The sequence below is a fragment of the Stenella coeruleoalba genome (genome assembly GCF_951394435.1).
Source record: "Stenella coeruleoalba genome assembly, chromosome: 12".
Taxonomy (NCBI): Eukaryota; Metazoa; Chordata; class Mammalia; order Artiodactyla; family Delphinidae; genus Stenella; species Stenella coeruleoalba.
In genome coordinates, this window is record NC_137158.1 from 72,221,400 (window position 1) to 72,234,393 (window position 12,994).

The 12,994-nt window shown below is 38.3% G+C and overlaps 1 long non-coding RNA gene across 4 annotated transcripts in view; it reads right to left on the reverse strand.

The window, feature by feature from the left end:
• Positions 1–12,994, reverse strand: part of LOC307195309 — a 442,224-nt gene that overhangs the window by 218,511 nt on the left and 210,719 nt on the right. For all 4 annotated transcript variants that reach the window (XR_013830787.1, XR_013830788.1, XR_013830789.1 and 1 more), the window contains one exon: positions 715–824. This is a non-coding gene — a long non-coding RNA (uncharacterized lncRNA). The remainder of the gene's footprint in view (positions 1–714; positions 825–12,994) is intronic.

Consider the following 12,994-nt stretch of genomic DNA (forward strand, 5'->3'; position numbering starts at 1 on the left):
GGTGTCACTGGAAAAAGCTGAAATACTGTATGTGAAAGTCAAAAATGAAAGAACTAAGTGGGACATCTAGCCTAGGGGAGGGAAGGCTAAAGAGAAGGCGTGTAATGGTATTCAGACAGGTACAAGGTGCCTGCTGTCTCTGTGGAACTATGTCTTCAATTAAGAATGAACTAAACAGAAACCTGAAGATGTCACCAATTGGAGGGACTTTAGAATTTATCCGGCCCAACATCCTCACTTTAAAGTAAAGACATTTATGGTTGAGATATAACCCTTAGAGGCTAAAAAACTGAACTTGACAATCCACATCTATCTTGCAAAGGAGACTGATGTACTGAGGGCATGGTCAGACTAATACTTTGTAAGTGTGTTTTCTATTATGCAGGATGATTTCAGGTGGTACAAAGGCAGAAGTGTATCTTAATAGTTATGTATTTACTTCTCCCATATATACTTTAAAAAATAGAATCAGCACGGCAATTCAGTAATATATAAATTTCCTGTAAGTGAAAATAAACAGACAAAGAGAAATTGTTCTCTGGGAAGTGTGGCCTAGTATTTGTCCTTGATCTTCACTCCACCATCCCTGCCACCTCCTTAGTGTTGGAATGGGGCTGAGGTGGAGGAAACTGGAGCTTCTTTGAGAGACCAACAATAAGGAAGATTTTCCTAACATCAGAGGTCTTTATTTTTAAGGGAAATTGGGTTACTCACTGAGGTTATGGGAATTCCTCTAGATGTATCCCTGGAAATGATTAAATCCAGCCGTCCTTGAAACTATGAGACACTTGATGAAGTCTTCACATGTTTCGATCCGTAAGTGTCTGTTATTATTGAGAAAATGTGAAAAGTGATAATACGGCCAAAAAGTAACAATACATTTAATATCTAACATGTATCATGCGGCAGACAAATGAGGTGTAAGTTAAAACCTCATATTAGATAATCCTAATTTCCTATCACAATTTTGGGGGCTGGTAGCAGTAAAATAGGAAAGAAATAGACTGAGAAAAAAATCTAGGTTTGGGAAAGAGATTTTCATCATTATTATTTCTATAAACTATATGGACTAACATTCCCCCTAAATCAATCCAAGTGTTAAATGACAGTATTTCAACATTGAGCTTCAGCCTCTGTAGTTAAAATGGGTGAAGAATAGGTGCACCAGAGTTAGGTCTTGTTTCTTTTACCAAAGCTAAGCTTGATCTAGATACAGCCTGTTGTGGCACTTATGAAGACGTGGTCCTATAAGAAAGTCAGCTCAACTGACTGCTTCCTACTGCTGAGCTTGGAAAGGAATCTGGTAGTAGCTTTGGACCACTCCATTTTAGGGTAGCTGAATGTCTGTACCACATTCTCCAACTGATCTTCCGTGCAATGGTGTCATTGTACCTAAGATTCCTGCTCATGAATTCTCTACTCACTCAAGTTAAAGGAATCAATACTGAAAGAAAAATAGCATTTGGTTGTTGATTTTCATAAATGACTCCAGGACTTTGAGTTTTGCAGGCCTGAGAGATTTGTGACAAACTCAGGAGATCTCCAGCTACTCTCAGAATATGATCAGAATCCAAAAGTTTCTGCTTAGTCACTTCTCAAGAACAGCAGTTGCCTTCTAAGATTTATTCCAAGTCTCCTGGCAGAGGATACACTGCTATGCTTTTTTTAAATTAGTTTTAGGCCACTAAATATAATTTATACCAACGCTCTCAGGCGAATTACTCCTGGAAAACTTTCCCGTTACCAAGACAATGTGTCAACTGACTTCTAGAGTAATAACACAATTGACCTGTCAAAATACACCCTGAATCTACAGAAAATATGTTATGCTATTAATGATTTATATTTAACTGACTTTCCCATTACTAGCTACCCCCCTCTTTATTAATGTGAGACATAGGACAACTCAGGATCCTATGAAGTTAATAAAGGCCTTTATTTACATCTTTTGAGAAGGGATGCCAGGGGTTTCTTCTAAGATCAAAACTTTCAGTAGAGTTAGCATAACAGATTCTTGGATATGCAGTGGAAAAAATTATAAGTGAAAATAAGGATTCCGGAGTTAACCTACAGCAACAAATCACACACACACACACACACACACACACACACACACACAAACACATATGTTTATTATTAGGCAAAAGTCATCAATAAAATTTTGTGATCATGCAAATTATAAAGACAAAACCAGAGACATGGTTAAGTACATACTTTTCTCATTTTTCTTTGTACAATAGTCTCTAATTTGCAACAATAGTAATAAGTCAGGCTCATCGGTTTTCTTACCAAAATAATAAACATTGATTGAACTGAAGAATTTTCTGTTTATGACTCGCTGTGCCTGCTTTTAAGCATTTTGAAAAGCAACATGCTTTTTGCAAAGTCATCATTTGATCCAGACGTTATACGGATTCTCTAGGTTAGATCATCTAGCCATGTAATTGAAACTTGTTTTACTTTACGATTCAGCTCATCATATTTCTTTTCTGCTATCTTTGATTTCTTTGACTTGATGCCAGTTGACATAATTATCAACACTGACTTCAACTGTGTATATGGATTTTTTCTGTTGGGATCTCACCTCCATACAAATCCTAAACACTGGAACGCCCCAGTATTTAATCCTTTGATTCTGTGGCTTTCAGCACCTACTCTGCACTGTTGACTGGCAGATTTTTATGTCCAGCCCAGCCCTCTCCCTTGAAACACAGACCTCTGTGCAATTGCCCACTTCACATCTCCGCCTAGGCATGCATTAGGCATCACAAACTTAATATGACTAAAACAAATGGCCAATCTTCATCGTCCTGCTCTGCCCAATGTCTTCTCCATCTCAGTTCATAGCAACTCCACCCTTCCAAAGTCTTTGCCCCAAATCAGTGGCTTCATCTTTGAATTCTCTCTTTCTCTCACACCCCACGTTCAAACCATAAGCAAATCCTATTCATTCTACCTTCAAAATAGTTTCAGAACCTGGGAACTTTTCACCACAAATACTGCTACCAAGCTAGTTCAAGCCTCCATTACCTCTTGCTTGGATTTTTGGGATAGTCTCCTGTATGGTTCTTCCTTTAATCCTTATGTCTTGCAGTTTATTCTCACTATACAATAGCCAGACTGATCCTTTTGTAAGTCATACCATGCTCTTCTCTGCCTCAAATGCTCTAATGGTTTTCCATGTCATTCGAAGTAATAGCCAAAATCCCGATGGAACCTACAGGGTTATCCCCATCCTCCTGCCCCCAACAGTTCTGACCTATTTCCTTCTACTCTCACTCTTGCTGGAATCCAGGTATCTGGGTTGTGAAGAAAGAGGACAGAGGAATGAACCATAATGATAGACAAAGAGTTTAGATTCCATGGAGGGTTTTTTTTCCCCCAGCAAGGCTTCTGCATGGCTCATTTATGATGACAGGGTAAAGTCTGGTTATAAAGAAAGCAGCACAGCTCCTGGCCATAGCAACTGTGCACTCGTAGCGTCCTCCCAGGACAAAGGTTGGGTCTCTTTCGTCTTTTGCATTGTGAATGCTAATGCAGTACCTAATATATAGCAAGAAGATTAAAAATATTTGATATGTGATAAATTGCTAGAGAACACATAGCTCTTTCAATAATTTTGGCAAATAGTCTTTTGGAAAATATCATGAAGGGTATCTTTAACAGTTAACGGTATGCCATACCCGATATCGATTACTTTCATGCTAGTTAGGGACGGGTTCACCAACATGACAACACCCCTAACACTGTTAGCCTACCAGTTCCTAGGTTCCCCTGTTGATGATCAAGACACAAAATGCCAAGTTGTGTGAGTAGTTGAGAGGCCCATTTCTAGGCTTGACTTTAAGGGCTTCTGAATGAGGAACTTTTTCATCATGGCCCTCATTCGTGCAGAACCTATTCTCTATGTCTTTGAATTTATAAGGAGTTTCTTGGTCAAACTTTCTAAGCCTGAATATCTATATCTTATCAGTAAAATTTCCCAGAATTTGTTTGCTGTATCCTACTGACCCAAAAGAGAACTCCTTTTCTACATATTAAAAACATCATTTGCATGAATAACTGTTCCTTTAATTTCTGGGACATGAAGTTCTGCAGGCTTACTGACTAGAAACTTCTCCTGAGGCATTTCAAATGTTGAACTGAGAAGCACATTAGGGAGCTTCAGCATGAAATTTCATATCCAATATGATCCAGCATCAAGTCGCCTAAGAATTAATAGTAATGGAATAGTATTTGGAAAGGTGATGCAGTTCTGAAGTAGCATAAGCATCTATACTTTTATCAGAGTATAAAAGTCTCTATAAATGTCAACCTTCAACCATGACTGAATGGTAATGGTCAATGGGACATCTACAATATTTCAACAGTTTCAGAAAATGTCTCAGTCCTAGTTCAAGTGTGGACTGGATGTAAAGATTTTATGATGACACATATTTAGGCCCTAAAGACTGAAGGAACATATGTTTTGTTTTCCTTATTTTTCACATGCTACTAATTTATTTTCCTCCAGGTCAAATAAATGAACAACCGAAATCAAAATGACTAATCAAACTTTTCAAAAAGCCTTCAAAGTAGCCAGTTTTATCAGTGTTTATCCATAGCATTATCCCCTCTGTTTCTAATACTTTTCCACCTTGTTCAGAGAATTCCTACTTATTCTTCAAGGATTACTTCAGGTGTCAATCACCCTCCCACCTCCTCTGAGGAACCCGTCCCTTCTCCACTCACCACCACAACCTTCACTAGGGAATCGTTTTCTCTTTCCCCTCTGATCTTACAGCAACTCTCGTATTTATTCTGTCCATATCTTTCCAACTAGACTGTGATCATCTGGATGCCAGAGACCATTTTTTCTAACCTTCAAATCCTCAGTGCAAAGCAAATAAAGTGTTAAACAACACTTGGGATTTTAAGGAATGAAAGCAACCAACATCGTAATGTCTTTAGATCAGTTAAACAAAGCTTCCCTTTTATAGACTCTATGCTCTGCAGTCTTGAATCTCAAATATCACTGTGACCTAAGCAACAGTCAGAATGTCTCTGCCAGTGAGCATGTCATGCTCAGTGTGCATTTTCTGGCATCTGGGCTGATCTTCTTGGCCAGAATTCACTTCATGTGGATTGAGGACAGCATTTATAGGAGAAGCTGCCCTATCAACTTCAGTAACAAAGAACATTGATCTTTCCTAAAAGTGGGATCACACCACCTATTCTCACACAGATTCCCTCTAGCAGAATCCCATCCTCCTTGAGACGTGCTGGACTGTAGAGAACAGAAAGGGTCATCCGTAGCTCTTTCCCACCCAATTTTCTGTAACAAAATTACCTTAAACCAACTTATCCTGTAGTCTCTGCTGTCCTCAAACCAAAGCAACTCTCAAGGTGACAGAAGACTTGATCCACCACCATGCTCCCGGCACACAGAAACTCTAGACTATTTCTTTACATAAGCATTGACCACAAAAGGACAAACCAAGTAAAAGGATGGCACTGACTTGAAAAGGAGAGAAAATTAGTTTAACTGGTACAGACACTAACTTCACTACTCTCAAGAGCATTATTTCCTTTCAACGAATAAATATGTGCAGCAACATGCTTTCTTGACTTGTTATTCCTGCTCCATCTGAAGCACTTGGAAAAGGCAGGCAAATATTTTGGCGCTGGGAGGGAGCGGCAGCAGTGGCTTTAAAAGTCCTAGAGCAAGTAGGTGTGCAGGAGACAAAGAGGGTGTCTTTGGGCCACGTTTCAAAGTACAGTTTCATTTTGTTGATGTGGCTGTTGTTTTATGTTGTAATTCTATTAGAAATGCTGGGAAGGGGAATACTGGATTTTTCTGGGGTCCTCACATGCTAATAATCATTCACCACTGACACTTGAACAATTTAATGCATTGGAAAATAAATCTGTGTTTCAAATCCTCTACACTGTGGAACTTTGTGTTCCCAGCTTGTTCTATTTTTGCCGTTGGACCATTTCATTTTGAAGACACACTTGGGGAAGATGACAGCATTAATTTAGCTAACAATATTCACTTTGTTTTCATTAGTTGTTTTGTAGTTTTATATTTTGATGATTGATCTGATAAATGTATAATACCCAGAGGGTGCCTCTGTTTGTATTAATAACAGCATCTCATTCACACTTCATCAATGATAGAACAGCTCAGCTTCACTGTCAAAGGAGTATGAATCAGAAATGTTCATGAGAGGCGGAATACTTTTAATGCAGATGGAAATTACAGGGAGGGTGGGATGAGGTGGGTAGGGAGGAAAAGTATAATCTGAAGTACAAGACACTGTGTAGGGGCAGCAGACATGGGTTCTCTAAACAGCTGACTTGGGCAAGTCAATTAAACCATCTAAACCTCAGTATTTTCCTCTTCAAAATGGGTATGGGCAAGTTACACTAGAAAAAATTCATGATTCTATAATTGTATACTTATATACGTTGAGTTTATAATTGTATCAACACTATTAATTGAGTGATGATGACCCTTGTGATCCCCTAACAGAAAACTTTAGAAAGAAGAAATGATGGTGTAAATAATTTTTGGAAGTCAATAAATTATAATAACCATTTATTGGATGCTTATGTGACAGGCATTATGCTTTCTTATGCATGTTATATTATTTTATCACCACTACCATATTGTTCTATGAGTACTTCATCCTTATCTTAAAAATTTTAAAATCTAGCCTCAAAGGGTTTATGTAACCTGCCCAGTCACATAGCTAGAACCAAAATTCATATCCAGAACTCTCAGACTTCTAAGCCTGAGCATTTAACTATATCACCTCTGAGTTAACTTATATAGCAGCCATATTTATGAAGTTTCATCTTCCAAGTGTACACTGCAATTACAAGTGTCCATATCTGTGTCACAGAAATGCACACCATTTCGTTGAGTCCATAATATAGAGATATGTTCTACTACACCACATTACACAATTGGTAGAGCAGGGGGAGATAAAGGTAGCCTTAGAAATAAATGCTTTGGAAAACATTCTAAGAAAGAAACAATAAGTACTTGAATTTATTTTATTATTTGTTTATGTATGTTGTCTCAGAATGTCTACATCCAGGAAAATGCATGTGTACTTCCATTATTATCCTCAACACATTAGATGAAATCATCTTTACATGCGTATTTCCCTCACTAGACTTAATATTTCTGAAAATAAGAGCCCAAGCCTTATTTATCTTTAAATTCCCAGCATGTAACCCAATGTTATACAAATATAGAACAGTAAACATCAGCTATACATAATTTAATGAATAAGCATTTCCCCAAAACCAATTTATCCTGAAAATTTCCCGTGCTACCCCTTCCTTTGTGTATCTCTGAAAGAAGAAAAAAAGTAAAAAATAAATGTCTAATTCTACTAGAGTAGAAAAGAGAAAGCAGAAAAAGAAACTGAATATTTAAAACATGGTTAGGCATCCATGGGAAGGAGAAAATAGTGCTATCAGAATGAGACTAAACCTTACCAAAAGGAAGGTAGTCTGAAAACTATTTTTTTAAATGTGTATGTTCCTTACCTGATATAATTTATAGGAAAAACTTTAATAGTGTTTTCTACAAGATGGTTTATAATGACTTCAAGTACTTATCAACTCTACCAAAAGGGAGTTTGAAAAGTGGGCCATTAAGATCCAGATGACCGATGGGGAACTGAACCCATTAGCAGCTGAGGGAGCATGGCCTTAGAAGACACCAACAAAGCAATTTGGTCTTAAAATATGATGTGAAAACTTAAAGGTGTGAAAAGAGACCAGAAGTAAGAGCTCTGCTGTCATAGTAGGATCTCTGTCCTTGGTCATCTTGGGGGCAGGTAGCCTATCTTGCTCTCATTCTCCCCATCCTCCTTATTTATCAGTATCCTAGAGTAAATAATATCCCAGCACAATTAAGTATATGGAAAATGAATCTATAGTCACCCCAGGTTAGATTTCTCATATATTTAGAGAACATGTCTACATCAGTGGCCATGAGTCATATCAAACAAATGACCATTTCTCCTTAACCATGCTCCTAAAATTATGTACAAAAATAGCTACTTAAATCTCCGCTGAGTCCTTCTATTGTCTTTGAATGCTGATTCAGAAGGACTATTTGGTGTTTAAAAACTTCAATGCCTTCTTTTCTAGTCTTTTTCTTATTGTTTTGCATGGGAGAATAGAGAAATCAAAGTCATACTGCCAGGGACTCACATTAGCATAAATATTTCTTTTTTCTATGCAATTTAAAGGTGAACTTTATGATGAAGAAAAAAGAATGCAATCAGTCGTCTTTTGCACAATGGGAATAATCCTGTGTAATCAATAATAATTTTGCATAAAAGTATTTAATTTTAAGTGATCGTGATAACATTAAGTGGTACCATCTTTGTATTTCTCCTGCTTTCATTAAATTGCTCCTTTAGGTGTGTCACTACACAGACAGGAGTACATTGATAGGTACCTGAGCTTGTAGAAATCAATGAAAAAAACGCATTGTGGTTCTTTCTAGTTTCTCCCTGCCCTAGATCCTCTCTCCTCCCTTTGCTGCCTTTCTCTGTGCCCCAGGAGACTGATCCCTACCTATTGCATCAGCCAGGATCCCTTCCAGCTGTTCCCCGCAGGGGCAGCCAACGGGAGGCACTCCTCACAAGAGATTGAAGGAGAAGGGGGAGTAAGAAGGTTGGGAAAATGTTTCCGTCTCCCTCTCTGCTCTGAGTGGTGCCCCCCCCCCCTCATAACCCCAGCTCCTGCCTGGTAGCCCCTCCTCATTTCTCAAGCTCTCTCTGATTCCAGAAATACCACCGTCTCCCCATTTCCCTTTAGACCAGGGTGTGGTATTGGCTTCCTGCTGTTGCTTGTCTCGGTGTCTAATCCCCTTTCTGTTCTCTGACCCAGTAAGCCAGTCCTGCATTAAACTCTCTTTATTGGAGTGGATTCTGTTTCCAACTAGGCCTTGACTGATCAAACTGTGAACTTGAAAGTAGATCAACTTAAACTTTTCCCATTCCAATCCCTTAACTCTGTTGAAATATCTATGAAAATAATGCCCCTTCTCTTTGTGTAATTGAGACTGGGATGAACCAGTTCAACAGTAACGTAGCCAGAAGGGATCTTTAATCCTGGTAATCAGGGAGCATACTGATGTTCGCAAATTTTTACACTGGACAACCGCTTCTCCTTGCCCCCGCTCTGGAGTCACCATTCTTGCCAACAGCAATGGGACATCATATGCCCTTTTACTGCAATGAGAACAGAGAAGGACAGAGCAACACTCGGAGGTCAGAGAGCAGTGCTGGAGTGATAACACCTTGGAATCTGAGACAAAACAAAAACTCAATAACATTGATCACGTCTGGATTGAAATTTTTTACATTTTGTTCATCAGGGATTTTTTGCGTTAACTGAATGGTTAACATATTGCATGTTTGAATTATTTATCTTGGTTAATGAGGTTTTTTGGCACCCCCTCATATTTTATACCCAAGATGAGTGCCTCACTCTCCTCTCCCTACTCCAGGCCTTTTTGGAAAGAGTCAGAAAATGAAAAGCTGTCTCAAATTGAAAGACAGCCAAGGCTAGATTATGGTACTGTTATTAAAGATGCAAACTTAGAATTCAGACACACTTAAGTTTGAATTTTTCCCCTACCACTTACTAGTTGTGACCTTGGACAAGTTTCTTAAACTCTCTTAGCCTCAATTTCCTCATTGCAAGATGAAGATAATAATGTAGGTTAGTAAACCCTAATCTGCATTGCAACATCCCAAAAGTTCTTGGAACTAAATGATTGTTTGTACCTTCGGCACAAACTAATTTGCAGCAAATTCTTACTGAGCTGAGGTAAGGAAATTCATAGTCTTTATTTACCCCACAGATAAAGCAATTATTTATGGGGTGCTGCCTCAGATCCCACTGGGGGTGACACAAACTAAATATATGTTATATGTACCATTTAGCCTGTCTGAAATCTAAAAGTTCTGAATTCAAAAACTTAGATAAGCCTAAGGGTTTTGGATAACGTCTATGAACCTGTAATGGCTCTTTGTGGGGATTCAATGAGATGCTGCATGAGAGGACCATCACAGAGTGGGTCCTCTCATGAGTGGGTCCTCTCACCTGGTGACACTCACTGGAAAACAGGCTTTCCCAGAATCCTAGAAACTCAGAAGCAGAGATTCCATTCCAGGCCCAGACACTGCTTGCTCCCTGGTGGAAGATGAGACCTTGCAGACACTGAGCTGGATTATAGAGGCAAATAGGTTATATAAGTCCTTCCAGAAAATGATGTAAACCCTGGATATTAAAGGGCAGTGTCATGGCAAGAATGAAGATGTATCCTCTTTGTGTGGACAGTGCCTCAGGCAGCTATAGGCTCCTGTTAGTTTTGGGGGGAAGCCAAGGAAGCTATGCTGACATATGCTGTGTCTGCTCCTATCCTGTGAGGCCACCTCCCTTCTGATTAGGTTTGCATCCCTGGCTAATTAAATTAGGAACTTAATCTAACCGTGCAGTAGTGCAGTATGTGCGTTGGGAGTGGGTCTCTTCCTAACAGTTGCAACCTGGCTGAAGCGCTGCAGTGCTCAATAAATATTGCTTATTAATGTCATCTTAATCATGATTGTTTCCTAACTGGTAGCAGGCATTTTTCAAAATTGAAGCTTTCTTAGAAATCAGTTGATTTACAGCATAATCTTTGAGCAATTGCAGATGCAGAGACTAAAATTTCACTGTAATTTTGACTAAAAGCTTGATTGAAGAAAGTGAAAACGTCATCCCAGCCTGGGGTGGGATGGGAACTATATCAGCAGAACATAAATGATGAAGAGACATCTAGACTGGACCATAACGGAGACAATTCCTTTAATGGTACATGACTAAGGATTTTACCAATTTCCAATAAGAATCAGAAGTTAATTTCAAAGCCTGAATTATATTCTTCAGAGTTACTTATTTTTAATTATTCTTAAATTAACTTGCAAGAACAGTACAGAGTTTTTATTTCACAGGATAGGTTTAGTCATTCTCATTTTTTTTTTTTTGCCTACACATTGTCTTCAGAGTTTTAGATGATTAATCTTATTGGGGACCCCATCTGTAACTTCAATCAGAATTCTGGTGCTCAGAATGGGCAAAGCAGATTAGAGCCACTCTCAATGGTAGCCTTGTATCTGGGGGAATCACCTGTGAAGATGACCCAATAAATGGATACAAACACCCCTCAGACTTGCTGATGTTAAGGAGGAGTTTGTGTACTTACCAGGATCATCTGACAAGATGGGCAATGGGGTAAAACACTTGACTCACTCTGCCTCAGTTTCATTTATAAAATTAGGGAGTTGCACTAGAATATTTTTTCAAATTTTTTCTTTCTGCAGAACTCTTTCCTTATATTATTTTTTTAAGTAGGAAGCCCAAAATATGACATAAAAATAGAGGCATACTGTTTGAAGCAGGAGTTGAGGTGCCAAGTCAAAACTTAAATACTAACGATTTTCATATGTATTTGCCTGGGGTTTTTACATTTGGTCTTCTGTATAATTCTTTAGGATGGTGGTTCAGATGTCATTATGTCATTCCTCTTCTGTGCAAGCAGGAAGCACATCAAGAGTTAAGTAACTTGTTCATAACCACACAAGTGACACCATGACTTGAACTCAGGTCTCCTAATTTAGAATAAATATGCAGAGGTCATTTGCAATAACTTCCCTTAGCCATCAGAAAGTCTCAATTCTAGTCATTGTCATTTCTCTGTTACTAGTTCCTAGTTCTAACTAGATAAATACCTGGTGGATGCTCTAGAGGTCTGACTGTCACCTTCCTTAAAGCAGTTCACCTGGCATTTCCAGGTAGTGTGGTCAATGTTGTTACCTGTAGAAATGCAGCCTAGCTTATTCTGGAGCATCAATCTACAGTTAGAGAACTTCTAGTTCTGGTATGTTTGACAGTCCGTAAGGGGAAGCTTTGAGCACCTAATCCTATTAAGCATATTGTGTTTTATAGATGTGGGGGAGTTGGAGGGGAGGGAAAGAAATAGAAAAAAAAAACACAATTAGGTAGTGCATCTTATTTGTAATTTGCTATTTTCTTTACTCTCAGTTCATCTCTTGGAGCTGAATCAACAATCTGTCTCCTTCCAAACAAGTTTATTTAGTCAGCATAACCAGTGCCTTGTATAATAACCAGACATTGTGCCTTGTATAATAAATTCTCTGCTCAAAATGATCCTAATAATGCAGTCTTTTCAGCTTTGAGGGAGGAAAATTAGCCTTAGTTAGAAAAGGCATTTCTATAATTCACTTTCAATCATTTCAGTGTCAGTAACCACATATATGTACATAAATCAATTTTGGATCAGACCTTAAGTTGGATCATTGGGAAAGAATATCAGGACAATGAAATAACAGAATAAACAGAACCACAGCCCATATGGTATAACTCTTTCACTTCTCTCTTCTCTACTTTTTGAACCCAGCGTTTTTCCCTATCAATGAATACTAAAATAGCATTATTAAAAGAGATTATTGACCTAACCATCCAAACTAATGGCCCTTTCTTCAGTTCTTGCTTGCTGTCTTTGAATTCCACATAGCATCTGACTCTAGTAATCATCTTCTCCTTAAAATGCTCTCCTTCTTTGAGTTTGTGGATATGAAGCTATTACATTTTTCACCTTTCTGAAAGTCCTGAGTTTTTCTTCACTTGCTCCCAATGTTAAGTTTTTTCTTCTTTTTCTCTTTATTTACCTTCTACTTCAGATGTCACATCTAGTTTCCAGCTTCAAATATCATTATAGGGAAGACCTCCAAATACTAATAATTGTAAATTTCCTAGTGGAAAGAAATGAAACAATGGGAAGAAGAGACACAGGCAGTGACTAATCCACATACTGCTAGTCACTCACTGGAAAGAGAATCCATGTGGTTCCTGGAAAAGGGATAGACTAGACTTACAATTTATGAGCTGTTCAAATTTTTACCCTTGTTTATAAAGC